Raw genomic sequence first — 16,762 nt, 5'->3', positions numbered from 1 at the left:
TGATATATGTGAAAATAGATGCCACGGTTGCAGCTCTGTATATACCTTGCGGGGACAGTGAGGCCCTTGACGTGGCACTAAAGAATTATTTTTCACACAAATATATGCCTAATTTTCTTTGGGAATGTACAAATGTCAAGTGTTTCGAAGTGGCATGCTCGTTTTGCCTAGAAAGTTCAATGCGGGCAATCTCGGCCAAAAATAGCAGGTTTCGTGCGTTGGCGTGAAAGACGTGTCCAAAGTGATTACCAAGTGGTAAAATGAGGTTCAACATGAAATTTGAGCCCAAGGGGATTTTTCCACAATTTTCGGGAGCTCATTTGGGCTTTTTACGGACAAAAAGTGACATTTTTTGGCTAAAAATGGTCAAAAATAGCCTTAAAAATGCTCAAAATAGCTAAAAATGCCACATCAACGATGCTGGAGTTGTTTCTCAAGTTGTGTTGGAATTTTTAGAGCCAAGAATGAGTTCATTTGGATACATGAGCAAGGAGATACAACCATTCCTTTACAGGGTGCTAGTGCAGTCCCGTGCTGCTTCCACTACATGGTTGAGGCTCTGAGGCCTCGAATTAGGGTTTCCCCTCCTCAAATAACTACTTGGGCTTCTCCAATGAAGTACTGAAGCTTCCATGAAATGGTCACGACGAAGAATCGAAGTGTAAATTTAGGGTTTTTAACAGGTCGAATGAGCACTGCATCTGTGCAATTGGGAGCGAGGCTACACCTAATCTTCACACACACAAGAGTTTTGAGTTAGTATTGGTTCTTTTTCAAAGTGGAGTTTTCATGGCTGGAGTTTTGTTCTTTTTTAGTGTGTTTTTGGATTCAAATCGTCTACGCCTTGCTTGATTTTGCTACGAATCCTCACAGTCAGAGGCCCGGCGCTTTCCTAGTCGCACTGCGCACTTCTTGACAATGCACAGCTTAAACTTGGTGCTAAAGGATTGGTACACTAGCAAAGAAACCACATGGTTCGCCAAAATAATTGACACAGTACGTCAGGTTGTGAAATTTATCTTGAAACGACAAAGAGTGCTTTATTTGTATAGAATCCGCATGTTAGTGATTTTGAAACTTCCTGCTGAAACTTGGTTTTGCACGCACTTTTATACATTGGAATCACTTCTCCGCAATAAGTGCGTTGTGATTAAAACATTCAATTGCATGGCCTTTGATGAATGGCAGCTTGAGCAGAAAGAAAAAAAAGATAAAATTACATGTCTACATGGCGATGTAAGCAATGCTGTTTTAAGGAGGAGTTTAATGGATGCATACCATGTAATGATTCCGGTTATGTTCGCGATTCGCAAACTTGATCAAAGGGCACCAAATTTGGGCAAAGTGTGGATCTAGTCACATGCCTTCAAGATGCATGCGTATGTGATTGCAGCTGGAGGGAGGCCCTCACTTTGCATCGACTGAAAAAAGCCGAGAGCTTTCTGACCCTACTCCTGTTGCCTCTTAAGAGATTTAAGCTCTCAAGGAATAAAGAAAGGGTAGAGCTTCAGGCAGAGGGATTAGGAGATTTCTGCATAGGTGGAGAGGCCCTCACTTTGCACCTACTGAAATAAGCCAAAAGCTTCCTAGCGGGCATATCTTGTAATCAGTGTGTTCCAATAGACGACATCCCTAATAGGAGATCCACATTTGGCATACATATCAACCAAGGCATTGCCAAGCACGACAATTATGTGCAACAGTATCTCGATGAGCTAGGGGTAGACAGGGTAGGTGTGACGGTCAACGGGAGAGAGAGAGAGAGAGAGAGAGAGAGAGAGAGAGAGAGAGAGAGAGAGAGAGAGAGAGAGAGAGAGAAAGCAGCTTCTTTTAACGACGCCACGTGGACGAACTTCCAGCTAGAATTTTAAATGTGCATCTATGCTAACGAAGTAACCAAAAATATATTTATCACTAAAATTTTCTACACTGAAATGTCTTGGGCACTGATCCAGACTTTAACACGAAATTATCGAGATCCAGTCGGGCTGCGCTTTTGCACCCACCTTAATCACAAGAGCTTCATGGCAAATTCTCTAATGAGTTTCTAACGTGGAGAAATTATTTTCATAAAGGAAACATCTTTCCCATCATGAAATAGGTGTATTTCTTACGAGAAAGTTTTTATTCCTATATAATAAAAAGTAATTGTTTCATCTGGGAATTTTCTTCCTTATGATAATAAATATCCAAAGTGGAAATTTAACTTTTCTAACATGTTTTTTTTCCACTTTCATCAATCGAAAATATCTTCATTTTCACATGGAAATCTTCGAGGGAGGTTTTTTTCCCACATAGAAATAATAGAATGGAGCATCAGATATATCTTCATTTCCACATGGAAATTTTTGAGAGTTTTTTTCCATGTAGAAATAATGACACTCCTGTCTGTAATAAATTTGATCAAGTTTTAAAATAGTGTAGAATAATAACACACAACTAATCTTTTAGACATGATAGTTTATGACAAAACAATTAGATATTAAAAATTTTGGTGTAATTAATCATAGAGTTACATTATAAAAAAAGAAATAAGCTACAAATCTCTCTCTCTCTCTCTCTCTCTCTCAAACACACACACACACAAACGGCTACATGTGCGCGCAGAGATTCCCTGTTGAGTAGAAATTTTTGAGTTCAAGACCAGTCGCATAGATCTTTTAGGTATCTTGAGATTGTTTTTATAATGCTATAGACTACTAGCTCATTTAAGGAGAAATATAATTGCTATAATAGCATATGGCTTCCATGGTGTTGAATATGGTATTCAAAGACAATCGTGTGGTAATTTTACTATATAATTAATACTACGTGCTTGATACATGATATATTTATGGATTGCTTTTTTATGGTTGACTACACTTTTCAAAAGTGACTATAGTGTATACTTTGGAAGGTTGTTATAATTGCTTACCACATGCCTGTAACATAGTAACATTGTGAAATAGATATTTGAATTTTTGCCTACTTTATCACTCTCTCATAGCACGCGAAGATTGCATATTTAACCTCTTAAAGAAGCAAGAAGATTGTTTTAAAAGTACATTTTACCTCTTCATTTCTCACTTGATACATATTGTCGATTTCCAAAAAAAAAATAAGAGTGACAAACATGACTACTATAAGAGAGCTTCACAACAACTCAAAGCTGACTAGTGTTACACAAAAAGATAATCACAAAACACCAAATGAAGCAACTTCAATTAACCTTTAAATGGCTTGTGTCATCAAATACAAGCTTTGGTCAATGATCCTTAAAAGAGAAAATTGAATTTCTATACAACAAAAGGACACATCTACATATATTTGGAATCCTTATTTCTTTCAATCTCAATAAAATAATTTGAAAACTTATAATAAGTCCCATCAATTCATCTGTGATGCATCGTATCGCCCGTCCATGCTTTTGGATACCTGCAAGAAAAGTCATACATTAGTAAAATAATTTTCATGAATCACTTACGTAGTATTTAACAAGACTTACTTAGTTGGTTCCAGGTATCAAAATAGAGAAGATGAATTTCCAATCAACCCAAAAATTTTCTTCATGATGATCACCTTTCCAGTATATTAGTGCTTTCTTATTAGTTACATCAACATTGCGCACCCGAGCTTCTATTGTCGTAGCTGCAAGTCCCTTAGCAATTACAATGTCGCCCTCCTCTGGCCAAGGAGGAATATATCCTAGCCCCATTGGAAGCACTAGACGATGACGTTGATCAGATCCACTAACTTCATGCAGGACATCCATATCAGCTCTTTCTCCTTCAATTAAAAAAAACTTCTAGCAAATACAGTGGACTGCTAGTATCACTGAGACACAATGATTCCTCTTACTTTTTTGTGTAGGATGAACATTCCAGAAACTCCATCAATACCATCAAAGCTTTCCACAATGGCCTCCACTGTGACAACACAATGAAAAATCCTTCTTGATCCACAGAGAATATTTTAGATAGCCTCCCATAAAATTTTGAGTTGAGATCTTTAGCTACTACCAGATAATCTCCAACAGTGTACTTCACTTCATCTACAAAAACTTTGGAATACTCATATCCATAGGAGCATGGGTCTCCACTTGATAGGATCTTGATCGATTCTTTTTCATTGGCACTTAATAAGAAATGAATTTTTCTCAATCTTCGTCCAATCACTATTCCATTTCTATTAAGCAAAGCTTTACAAGCATAAGGGTGCCCAAGAAGAATTGCACTACTCCATAGCTCTCGAGCTTGCTTCTCTGAGGTTGCAAGAAAGGCACACAAAGAATGCGAAGTATGACACTCAAGGTTTGACAATTCAACAAAGTTCCAACCTTGAGGCAAAAGTAAGCAAGAGTGAAGAGCTTGCAGATATTTATTTTCACACAATAGCCTGTCCTTTTCGATCTCTAATTGCTTCCATGTGTTTGTAAACAAGATGCGACTATGAAAATTCGTATAGGATATCTCATTGGCTTTATTGTTAGCTGGAATGCTTAAGTAGCCTAATATGCTCCTCTCAAAAGAGAAGCACCAAAAGCAATCATGAGAGCCATGGTGTAAGATATCGCCAAGCATCTCTCCGCTGCCTATACACAGTAGTAATGCAATAATAATCAAGCACTTAATAAAATATCTTTGAGACAATAATCTTGAGAGAGTCTTATATACCTGCCACATGCTCCAAAGGGGAGCTATTGAGACCCTCGTACTGTTCTGACAAGATTCTCCATGATGATAATAGAGAGTGACATGTTTGGATATCGCTCAATGATCATCCTTTTCTTCTAGAGAAATTGAAAAAGAAATGTGTAATATCAACAAAAAGCATCCCAAGTTGACGTTGTTCGTCTGTGATTCCCTGCACTACACTTAAAATGTGAGGCAAACACCACTGTACAAATTTTTGGCACTCTTCTGCCTTAAAAATTTTGAAGTGCTTCGATGGATTCCTTGGCCATCGCCCTGAATGCAAAATAATCTTTGGAATGGAAATTGTAACCTCCTTAATAGCATTGTCAATGTCACGCTTCATTGGTGTGGTAGCAGATGAGATCAACTTTTTGATATACTTCTGAAATAAGTTCACAGATAGTACATGCATAGCATCATATACTAAGTCTTTTGACATGTTGAATGCATATAAGTTATACAATCTCCAGAGAATGGATTGTCCAGACAAACCTGCATCCCGTAGAATATCTTCTTTACCTTCTTTAGTAGAAGATCGTTTGGCTCGTCTGATTCTTGACCACATGTATTCTACATGTCGACTTTGAGGAGGATGTATAGCTTGAAATCTGTTATTATCATACACATATCTTGACCCATTTGCATCTTGCTGAAGTGTTGCATGTTCTTTACACCGTCGACAAAAGCTCTTTCCGCCATCTTTGAATTGTCCCAGCTTACATTGAGCTGGATGGTCCCTAGTGCACATCATTAAAATTCCTTGCAACTTTGTTGTGTCATCTAGAAGCCCTTGATGAATATGGCTTTTGTTGTAGGCATAGTTAGCTTCGAAATCATCTAGAAATAAGCTTTCTAGATCCAAAAGCAAGGGTTGTAGGAAAGAAGAGAGAATGTCTCCATGCTTCTTCTCCAACTCTTTGTTTGAGAGGGAAAGAAACAATATAGGAATAGAACCTAGAGTAGATCTTTTTCCTCCATTCAAGATAGTGACCTCAACTAGTACACTGTCCTTCATAGTTGTTGATGCTGCCTAAAATCCATCCCAATGCAAAAGAAGAGAAAAATTCCTTGGGTCTCCTTTGATAAGATTTCTCTCTCCTCGAATTTGTATTTCACACCTTGTACATGCAAACTTGTAGGCTTGTGTGTCCTCATTTCAACTACTGGGAAGCTCTTTGCTTGAAAAACACTTGGGAAATGCACGATACGTCATCTTGCACTTGTCATTTTGACACACAATTGGAGCCTCCCAAAGGGCATCAGGATTCCAAAAGTCCTGGTAAATCTGCATCTTCTCTCCGTCCCAAAATTCTTGAATGAAGTCAGGATGTTCAGAAGGCTCCTTACCCAACCACCGGTCTCGAACTCTCCACATGCTTCAAAAATCATGACAATTTTCTTCACTTTGACAAAGACATCTCAATTGCTCTATTAACGATGTGTATAAGAATGGTATCATCTCCTTTCTGCTTCTATTGCACTTTGAACATCTTGCACAACATATTAGGCAATCCCGTTGACAACGTCTTGATCGGATTCCGTCAATGCAAACACACATAGAGGTATTTCTATTAGCATCCTCCTTGCTAGGTGCAAAGGCTTGCGGTTCATGGGGATGACTTTCACTGCCAAGACATAGTTTCCATTCTTGAGGAATGACCATACCTTTGTCTTTATAAAGCTTTAGGATTTTATAGAAGTTACTAGGTGTATTGAAATCATTAAGACTTCCATTCCGATCACTGCTCTTCTCTATCAATAGCTTAGCAAGACATTTCTCCTTGCCTTCACAAACAGAGCCTAAGCCCTGAAACAATATAGCATCACATCGTCTTGAAGGAATCCATCACAGATTGAATCCTGATAATGGTATTCCAAATAGATTCGTTAAGAGCATGCTCGTGAGTGTGCTCTGTGTTCATTCTGAAACATACCACAATCGCACATCACTATCGATCCACGAGAACTTGACTCCTTCAATCATTAGAGAAATATATTGCTAAATTGCAATCCAAGAGAATGCTATCTGGCTAGCACTTAATGCTAGCTTAGCATGTTAAGACTAACATTCGTCTCTCTCTCTCTCTCTCTCTCTCTCTCTCTCTCTCTCCATCAAAACAAGACTTCTGATGAACAAGAGTTTCAATAATTCTCAGCGAGCAATGTTAATCTTGTTCAGGAAATGCTAATATTGTTCAGGAAATGATGAGGAATCTACTTTTAGATTATTGTGTACTTCACAAAATTGTACATAGAACATTCAAAATTAGAGGCTATTGAGTAGTCGAGAGAGGCTATTGTACGTCAATGTATTCGAGATTGATGTATACATGGTCATCCAAATCCAAAAATGGGATTTGGAATTTGAACTCGCACCACCGAGTCAATGGTACAGAGAGGCTAATATTGTGCTGGCTGCATTTTCGTTGAAGCTGCACGAAGGCCATCTGATTTGGCCACGCAATAGTGGGTGATCTCCTCTAGAGATTTTCCCTTGGTCTCCGGCACCACCAGCCACACATACAAGATGCCCAGCAGAATGATGCCTGCAAACAGGAGGAAGGTGCTAGCCATGCTACTGAGGCAGGTCGCCACGCCCCCGCGCTGTAATAGAGCAGATTCTTGCGTCCCATGCGGTCTAGCAAGGATGTAGCCCTGCAGCACCGGCCAACACTACGACTCCGGCAGCACTTTGAGCACAGCGGCCTCAAGAAACATGGTCGGCAGCGCTTAGGCCCCCAGCATAAGCCGCCAATTGTAGCCCCTCTTCGCTTGATGATGCACCCCTCCCCGCAATCACCTTCCAATATTGTTGCAAAATCCTCTGCCTCTGTACCCTTGCCACCCTCGACCCTGCCTGCAGATGCACCCTCGTCTATATTCACCGCTACCGCATATCAGCGCAGCCCGATCGCTTTCTCAAGCTGGTGCACAGTTTTTTGAGCTTATGCTGACTATTCAGAATTCAGCCAGCCATTCGAGGCTTCTGACAGCTCAAACAACCCCCATGGCGACGCTCAACCCTATGCTCCTACATCTTCCCAACACCGCACCCGCTTAATCCCTGCTTCTTCTTCACTAGTTTTTCTCTCGCCCCGCTCAACTTCTCCTTCTCTCGCTGATATGGCAAAACCATTCTCACTCTCCTCGCCATTAAGTACCCCTTCTGCACCCACGCCCAGCATCAGCATTATCTACCCCTACTGATCAGCCCTCTCCTAGCAACAATAATTACATGGACTCAATAATTCCTAACAACAATCTGCCATGGGATGCTCGAAGAGACCCGACTCAAGCCAGAGCCAATGACTTGCTCAGAGACAAGGCCAAGGCCAAGGCCAATGAATGCACTACCACCAGCAACACATTAGCGAGACGAGACTGCAACCACGAACATGAACTTTGAACCAACTCTCTCTCTCTCTCTCTCTCTCTCTCTCTCTCTCTCTCTCTCTCTCTCGCCCGCCTGAAGCAACTAAAAACTGATGAAAGATTAGGAAACAGCAGCAAAGTTGAGATACTGACAATTAGAGCCATAACAGAACCTCTTGCACTAATCAAATCCATAAGATACTGACAATTAGGACCATACCATGCTGACAATGTTGAGGACTCCATTGCATTAATTACAGAACCAGCTCTTGCAATTATATTGAGATCCATGGATACAAATAATACGAATAATCATAGGAAATTAAAGATTTGTATGCACCTTGTCAATGTTGCACACGAGATGAATGCCTAATTGAAGTTGAAGAACTGCTATTGGCACCTGCACAGCTTCTCCACCCTGCTCCCGCACTCCGAACCAGCCAGTCTTGAAGTCTAATCCTCTTGATGAGTCCCTGTGCGCGCTCTGTAGGACATTTCTACGTCTCTTGCTCGGGTATTGATGGCTACTTAGCTGTACTGGCTTTGCTGGCGTGGCCGACTAGCACATACACACACACACAGACGGTGGCCATGCTGGCAATGGCGGCACCTACTCAACAGTGAGAGAGAGAGAGAGAGGGAGAGAGGGTAGCGATGCTGACGATGGCGGCACCTACTCAGTTGAGAGAGAGAGAGAGAGAGAGAGAGATCAGCAGGCCGAGAGGGGGATTACAGAGAGAAAGTGACGGAGAGAGAATGAAGCTGGAGACGGTTGTCAGGAATCGAATTCATTACTCTCTGTGTGTGTGTGTGTGTGTGTTTGTTTGTGTGTGTGCGCGCGTGTGTGTGTGTGAGAGAGAGAGAGAGAGAGAGAGAGAGAGAGAGGGAAAGTCTTTGCAAGCCAGCAAATTGTCATTTAGGGTGGTCTTGGCTAGTGGGACCATCCATGGTATTAATTCAGCCACCGAATGCTCAGTAATTATTGGAGCACTAGCTGCTATACATTGGAGTGAGCACTGAGCTGTGGGCCCATGTGGGGGGGGGGCGGGGGGGGGGGGGAGCGAGAGAGATAGAGAGAAGAGACTCCGGAGTCTAGACTCCGAGCAGGGCTAGAAAAATGCATTTTCCCTAATCAATGTAAGCAAGGTCAAATTTCAAGCTTTTGCCAGTAAGAGGGTGGTCACATAGGCTTAGTTTCTAGTTATTGGTTGTTGGAAATAAGCCACAAGGCTTTGACATGTTATTTGTCGTTTGTAATCTGAAGCCCACGAAGCTTACACAAAAGCCCACAGCAACTACGGCTCCGTCAATTTCAATCTTGTCAGCAAACTTTAAAACCATCCAAGCTTCGAGCCCCATGGCCTCTTCATGGCAACCGACTGAATATTCCTTTCTCTATATATTGGTAGGCGACATCCCAACACCCCTCTTACCACTCCACCTTTCTAGCCATTCCCAAGAACTACAGGGATATCCAGTTCTTGGGATATCTCACCATCAAGAACACAAACTGTTGTTGCTTTCTTTGAGGGAAATCCCCACATTCACCTCATAGCACCAATGCATCTTGAAAACTAAAGCCGACCTCTATTAATAAGGGTCTCCAACCCGAATACGAGTGGTTGAATCTGTCCATATGCACCTCTGTGTGTAACAGTCTCTTGTACGAGCACCTGCATGTCTGTGTGTGTGCGCGTGCTGCATAGCAGCAACCAACACAATTTCTACATTGGTAGAAAACGAGCCTCGACGATTTTGTTTTAAAAGCAGGAACAAGGAGTGGTGAAGGGGTGCTCAAGGGCCATATGAAGGAACGAGGTCTTCAAACCAACAACGAGGAGTAGCACATGAATCACGATCAAAATAATGAACCTTTTAGGCCTATTGCTCGGCAATCCATTCATATAATCATTGCAACTAAGTTTAGGTTTCAGTCTATCATAAGGAGGATATTTGGATCCACTCGCCTCAATGAAATCAATGCATCAATTAATCCATTTATTCTACCTATGATAAAGTACGAATTAACAATGGATGTGTACATCTTCATTTTAATGTAATCAGATTTATAGTGTCAATAATCTTGTGCCGCCTGTAAGAGAAAGGTTTCTTTAAAAAAAGAGATTTAAAAAAGTCTAAACAAAATGTCAAGTTCTTTTCCCACGTTCTATGCAAGAAGTGGGGAAGATGCGCAAGAGTTTCTTGACAACTTGGAGATGGCACATCTCATATCCGGGAGAGATGAAGAGGAAGTAAAGCTACGAGCCTTCCCGTTGGTTCTAAAAGGAGAAGCTAAAGCATGGTATGAGACCTTGCAACCCCAAATCAAGTCCAATTGGGAGAGACTGCGAGCAAGCTTCCTCTCCAAGTTCGGACAAGGTGATACTTCTGAAGGACTATGGAAATGTCTTATTGGGCATAAGCAGGTATCACTTGAAAACTATCCCTCTTATGAAGCAACCTTTGTCAATCTATGGGGTAGGTGGGAGGCTACATTAGAAAATCATGGTGGTGCACCTAACTTTCTAAAAAAAGAGAGATTCATGGTTGGCTTGTATCCACTTTTAAAGGCTAAAGTAGAGCTAAAATTCCCATCCACCTTCGAAGAAGCACGTGAGGTAGCCATCATCAAGTTTAGAAAACTACACTTCCAAGCACATAGAGCAAGGGGTTTGAATGAAGTGAGTGAGAGGGAGTCTTCACAAACCATGGAAGCACCAATTAGGGCCCCTCTTGCACAATCTTCACAAATAGGAGATAACTCTCAACAAGAGGTTTTACAAAGGCTAACTCAACAGCTTGAGAACCTCACTCTGAATCTAGTACAAGGCCTACCTCAACAACGACAACCAAGAGAAGGGAATCGCAATCAACGAAGACAAGCTCAAGAGTTGCGATGTTGGAATTGCAATGAAATGGGCCATGGCATGTACAATTGTCCACATCCAAGGTGACTTCCGGGAGACATATATCCCCCTAGACCGCCTCCTCTCACTGTGCAACAAGAACAAGCTCAAGGCCCACAAATCCTTCGACGACCACCACCACCAGCAAATATACCTCCCGTCCCACATGAGGAGGAGGAAAGAGGAGTCAACATCATCAAGCTAGAAGAGGTAATAGATGAGCATACTCTAAACTTTGATGTTATGCCGGCAGAAAAACGCACAAGAGCACATGATAAGGATGAAGACATGAGAAGTGAAGGAACAAATTCAGCCAGAAGGGACAAGAAGAAGAAGTCAAAGATGGAAGAAGCTGAAAGTAGCAGGAAGAAAAGATCAAGGCGAAGGGAAATTGGTATCAACGACTTCCCATTGGGAAGGGAGCTAGAGCCCTACAACATCTTGGAGGATTTACAAACCCAAAAGCCAAAAATTTCATGGCCTCAACTTCTACACCTATCAGCCAAAGTAAGAAGGCAATGGCCAAAGTTGGTAAGTACAAGAATTCCAAAAAAAAAAGCAAATCTTTCCATTAAGGTTGTGGCCTCAAAGCTACAAAAAGATGTGGAACCCATTGTGGATGCTTACATAAGGGGTAAAAAGGTGTCTAATGTATATGTTGATGGTGGAGCTCAAATGTGTGTGATCACGGAAAAATCAATGAACAAGTTAGGGCTTGAAATTACAAAGTCCTCTAATTGTCAAGCTAGGCTAGCCAACAACTCAAGTGTGAAGTGTTTGGGGATCATTGAAAATGTAAAAGTCTCTGTATGTAACATAGATGCACGAGTGGATATGTATGTCATGCCAGCTAAGGGGGAGGGCTATCCCATCATCCTAGGGAGGCCTTGGCTCATTGCTGTGAATGCAGATCAAAAATGGGGAAGTGGTCGTTTGATTCTTAAGAAGGGTCAACCGGTGGTGTATGATTGGTGAGAAGGAAAGCAACTAGATATCAACTATGAAACCACGGCAGATGAAGAGAGCGAGGAGGAGAGTCCCTACTCAAGTGATGAGGAAGCATCAACCAGTGCATCAACCAGTGCATCAACCAGTGAAGAGGAGTCTTCTTTGGAGGTAATGGGAATTGTATTCAACGCCAACACTCAAGATGTTCCAGTAGAAGAAAAGCCAACAGACAATCACACACGAGGGGATGAAAGATGCCACCACCTTGAAGAAGGATTTGAGAAGATGCTTGCAAAAGATCTTACTTGTGAGGAGAAGAGGTCCTACATCAATATGTTAAGGAGGTATCCCAATTTGTTTATCACTGACTACTCACAAATAAGAGGTGTAGATGTAATAGAGCATCGAATTGAATTGAAACCAGGGACCAAACCCGTGGCTCAAAAGTTAAGGCGACTAGGATCTGTGCAACAAAAGGCTCTCCTACAGGAAGTGAATCGACTCTTGAAGGCTGGCTTCATCTATCCAGTATCCAACTCCGAATGGGTATCACCTATTGTAGTCACTCCCAAGAAGAATGGTAAGTGGAGGGTCTGTGTGGATTACAAACCCCTCAACACTGCGACAAAGAGGGACCACTTCCCTCTCCCTTTCCAAGATGAAATTTTGAATGAAGTAGCAGGTCACGAATGCTACACTGTGTGTGATGGGTATTCAGGATATTTTCAAATTAGAATAGCAGAAGAGGACCAACCAAAAACCACCTTCATCACACCTTGGGGATGTTTTGCATTCAGAGTAATGCCTTTTGGGCTCACCAATGCTCCTAGCACCTTCATGAGATTCACAATATTTGTATTTCAGCCATTCTTTGGAAAATCTATAAGAGTCTTTATGGATGATTTCTGTATTTATAGTTGTAGATCACTTCATTGCCAAAAGGTTGAAGAGGGGCTTAAGAGGCTCCATCAATTTGGGGGACAACTCAACCCAGAGAAGTGTCATATCGGTGAATCTCAGGTGGTTTTGCTAGGCCATGTGGTTTCTTCACAAGGAATTCAAGTGGATCCCTCTAAAGTAGAGGCCCTTTTGTCATTATCTCCACCAACAACAAAGGAGCTAATGACCTTCAACCACAAAGTGAGGTACATGTCTCGCTTCATCCATCTCCTAGCAGAAGCCATCGCCCCTTTGCATAGGTTGGCAAGCCAATCTACATTTGAATGGGGGAGGGAACATGCAAAATGTTTTGAGGAAGTGAAGGGCATTCTTAGCTCTCTCCCAATCCTAATGCCACCAGATCCAAAGGAGACTTACTATGTCACTCCAAGTGTAGGTTTCGAAGCAATTGGTGTTGTTTTGATGCAAAAAGATCCTAAAACATCATACATGAGGCCGATCTATTTTGCAAGCAAGGTGATGACTCCAGCCGAGAAGGGATACACTGAAATGGAGAAAGTGGTCTTTGCAATCTTGTTTGCGGTAAGGAAGTTTCGATCGTATCTTCTCCCTGTGCCATTTGTTTTTCTCACCTTAGAGCACAATCTACCATATGTAGTACAACACATGAGCCTCTCATCTAGAATAGCAAAGTGGGTGCTTGAACTCCAAGAATTTGAATACACTTTCCTTGTAGAAGATATCACAAGAGCAGGACTTGCAGACATTCTCACCTACAAAGTGAGAGAAAGGGAAGGATCACGACTACAAAGAGAGGAAGGCTCAAAACAGTTCAAAGTGAAGGAGATTGATAATGCCCATACTTTATGCTTTGACGGAGCCTATCAACGCCAACAAGACAAAGCAGCAGGGGGGATCCTCATTTTAAACCCACAAAAGGAGGTAATGGTTAGAAAAGGTATCACTCTACCCAATGTTCACTCTAACAATGAGGCTGAGTATGCTGCTCTAACCCTTGGGTTAGAAGAATGCAAAGAATTAGGCATACAAAGACTTATTATAAAAGGTGATTCTTTGCTAGTGGTTAGGCAAATCCAAGGGACTTGGAGGTGCAAGAATCGTACATTGTTTGAGTGGCTTAGTAGTGTAAGAGCTTTGATGAAGGGCTTTAAAGCAACACAGGTACAACACATTGTGAGAACTCATAACAAGGAAGCAGACTTACTCGCAAATGAAAAGCTTCAAATGGCGGTAGGAGGTGTGAAACTATATGAACCCAAATATCAAGGTCAAGAGGAGCTAAAAGACATTATCTTCTTTCTACAAGCAGGTGAGTGTCCCAAACACTTAGACAAGGTACAAAGACATAGACTAGTTAAGAAGGCCACACCTTACCAGTTGATCGGGGATGATTTATATCACAAAGGGAAAGATTTGGTCTTGAGGAGAGTACCAGGTGTGCAAGAGATAGAGAAAATTCTTCTTTCATGTCATGATGATGTCTGTGGTGGTCACTTTTCTCAAGATATTACAAGTAGGAAGATTTTACAAGCAGGGTTTATTTGGCCGAGCTTACATCATGATGTCCAATATTGGTGTAAAGCATGTAAGCCATGCCAAATTGCTGGGGATAGACGACTAACATATGAGCCTCGAGTCCCAATAATATCTTATGGCCCTTTTGAAAAGTGGGGTGTGGATGCAATAGGTCCCCTACCTCGTACTTCTACAGGGAAGGTTTTCATCATCATGGGTGTTGACTACATGACACGATGGGCGGAAGCAACAAGCACAACCCGAATCACAGCTGAAGAGGTATCAAAGTTTATTTTTGATCATATTTGTAGTAGGTTTGGAACACCCCTAGAAATCTTATCAGATCGAGGTCCAGGTTTTAGGGCTGACCTTCTGAATGATCTCTTGAGGAGGTTAAAAGTGAAACACCTGCATTCCACACCCTACTATCCTCAATGCAATGGATTGGTGGAAAAAGTGAATGGAATGATATGTAAGATCATTTCTAAACAGGTTGTGGACCGGCCTAATGATTGGGATCGCCATTTGACGGCTGCTCTTTGGGCGTATAGGACATCTTTCAAGGTATCTACCCAATTCACCCCTTTTCAAAAGGGAACTGTAAATCAAGTAAATCAAGAGAGTGAGATCTTATTTTCCCCCTACTCATCTTCTAGAAGAGAAATGAGTGTTCAAGGTCACTTGCATGTGATGGGACCAACCTAAAGATGCTTTCTAAATGCCAAGACAGACAAGTTGAGATACCCCGCAGGAGCCACCCGTAGGGCCTCATGGTGGGGCCCACCTACATTATGCACCCCTATGGAGCCTTCACGGTCTAAAATGATATTTTTGGTGAATAAATAGTCCCTTTTATGTCCAATATTCAATGAGTGGTCAAAGGACACTTAATTAGGTCTAATCACTTACTCTAATTAAGTGTAGCATAATCCCACTCCTACACAACTATAAATAGCCCCCCTTGGAGAGACTCAAGGACACACACACCTATATTTTCAACTTCATGTTGTTTCTTGATCAATAGTAGAGAAAACCCCAACTCTCCCTCTTTCACATCCTCCCTCCTAACCCTCCTCTTTGGAGGAAGTGCAACTCTATTCTCCACTCTCTCCATTCTACAATCTCTTACTTCATCAACCCAATATATCATTTGTAGCACCTCAATAACTTGTAAATACATCATGATCTCTCTCATGGTTATGTTAATGATCATGAAATCATCTTCAAAAACTTTCAAGTGTCGCAATTCGTGATGGTTAGCCAGCGTCAGTCCTCCCCTTAAAAGGTGTGCGAGAAATCAAGTAAGTGTTCTATTCTCAATTTACCATTGGTTTGTTTCTCCACACTTATTCAATTGGTCTAAAGAAATTTCTCACTCCAACTCTCTTTTGCTTCATTACATATGCATGTGGCTACCTCTCATGGTGATTTTATTTGTGTCACGGCATTGCATAGATGGAGATGAGCTCTCTATGCAAAGTGTGTTAGTTTGATGTAAGTGATTCTCTTGTGTGTTTGAGAGGCAAGTCTTGCGCGCATGATTTTTTTGATGAGTGCTTGAGAGAGGAAGAGTTTGGATGTATTATGGGTATTCTTATGGGGAGAAGGTGAATGCTATTCCACAAATTGTATATTTCATTTTGATGCACGGCATTGGGTTGTATAATCGTTGATGGTGTTCAAGTGTCCAAAGTGTATATAGAGTAAGGGGGTTTTCAAAGTGTGTTGCTTGGGTGGGTGAGTGCAAGTGTTATTTTTTTTGATTGGTTTCCTTCTCCACTCCCAAAAGAAGGTGGTGCCCCAAGTAGTGTGCGTACCTCTTTACGAATATTTTGTGAGGGTAGGCCCATTGGTTTGGGTTTAGAGGCCCCATTTCAAAAAGCTCGCCCTCAATGGTAATCCTATGTAATTGGAATATAGTTATAAATGTCATTGAAACAAGGGGTATATTCTGTCACTATCCATCTAGACAAGGGGCTTCATAACTCTACAGAATTAGAGTTTAAATGCTATATAAATATCCAACTAATCTAATGATTTACAGGAATGGCTGTCTAAATAATCAATGCTATTTTAATTATGTAGATACCTCGCATAGGTCTATGTTTATATTATAGCATTTCCATCATGCACTATATTATAACTACCTTAGGGATAACATAATTATTATCATGCAATATCGATAACACTACAACAAAAAAGGGGGTTATCGACGTATATAGTGACGCTTAATGTCGCTATATGCGTCGATATATGCGTCCCTGTGAAACTGTTGCAAAGGGCGTCGATATACGCGTGGAAAGGCTTTTTTAGCGACACGAATAGCGACGCATATATCGACGTTGGTATAGACGGGTATAGCGATGTGTATATCGACGACCATAACAGTAAAAAAAAATTCTTGGGCAGAGGGCAGGTAGCCTGGCC

The 16,762-nt window shown here is 41.4% G+C and overlaps 1 pseudogene; it reads right to left on the bottom strand.

Moving 5' to 3' along the window:
* Positions 1 to 5,819: 5,819 nt before the first annotated feature.
* On the bottom strand, positions 5,820 to 6,657 carry LOC147453984 (uncharacterized; annotated as a pseudogene).
* Positions 6,658 to 16,762: the final 10,105 nt, after the last annotated feature.

The sequence above is a fragment of the Adiantum capillus-veneris genome, chromosome 7, assembly GCF_014529385.1.
Source record: "Adiantum capillus-veneris isolate H3 chromosome 7, ASM1452938v2, whole genome shotgun sequence".
Classification (NCBI taxonomy): Eukaryota; Viridiplantae; Streptophyta; class Polypodiopsida; order Polypodiales; family Pteridaceae; genus Adiantum; species Adiantum capillus-veneris.
This window is presented reverse-complemented; position numbering and strand designations above follow the sequence as displayed.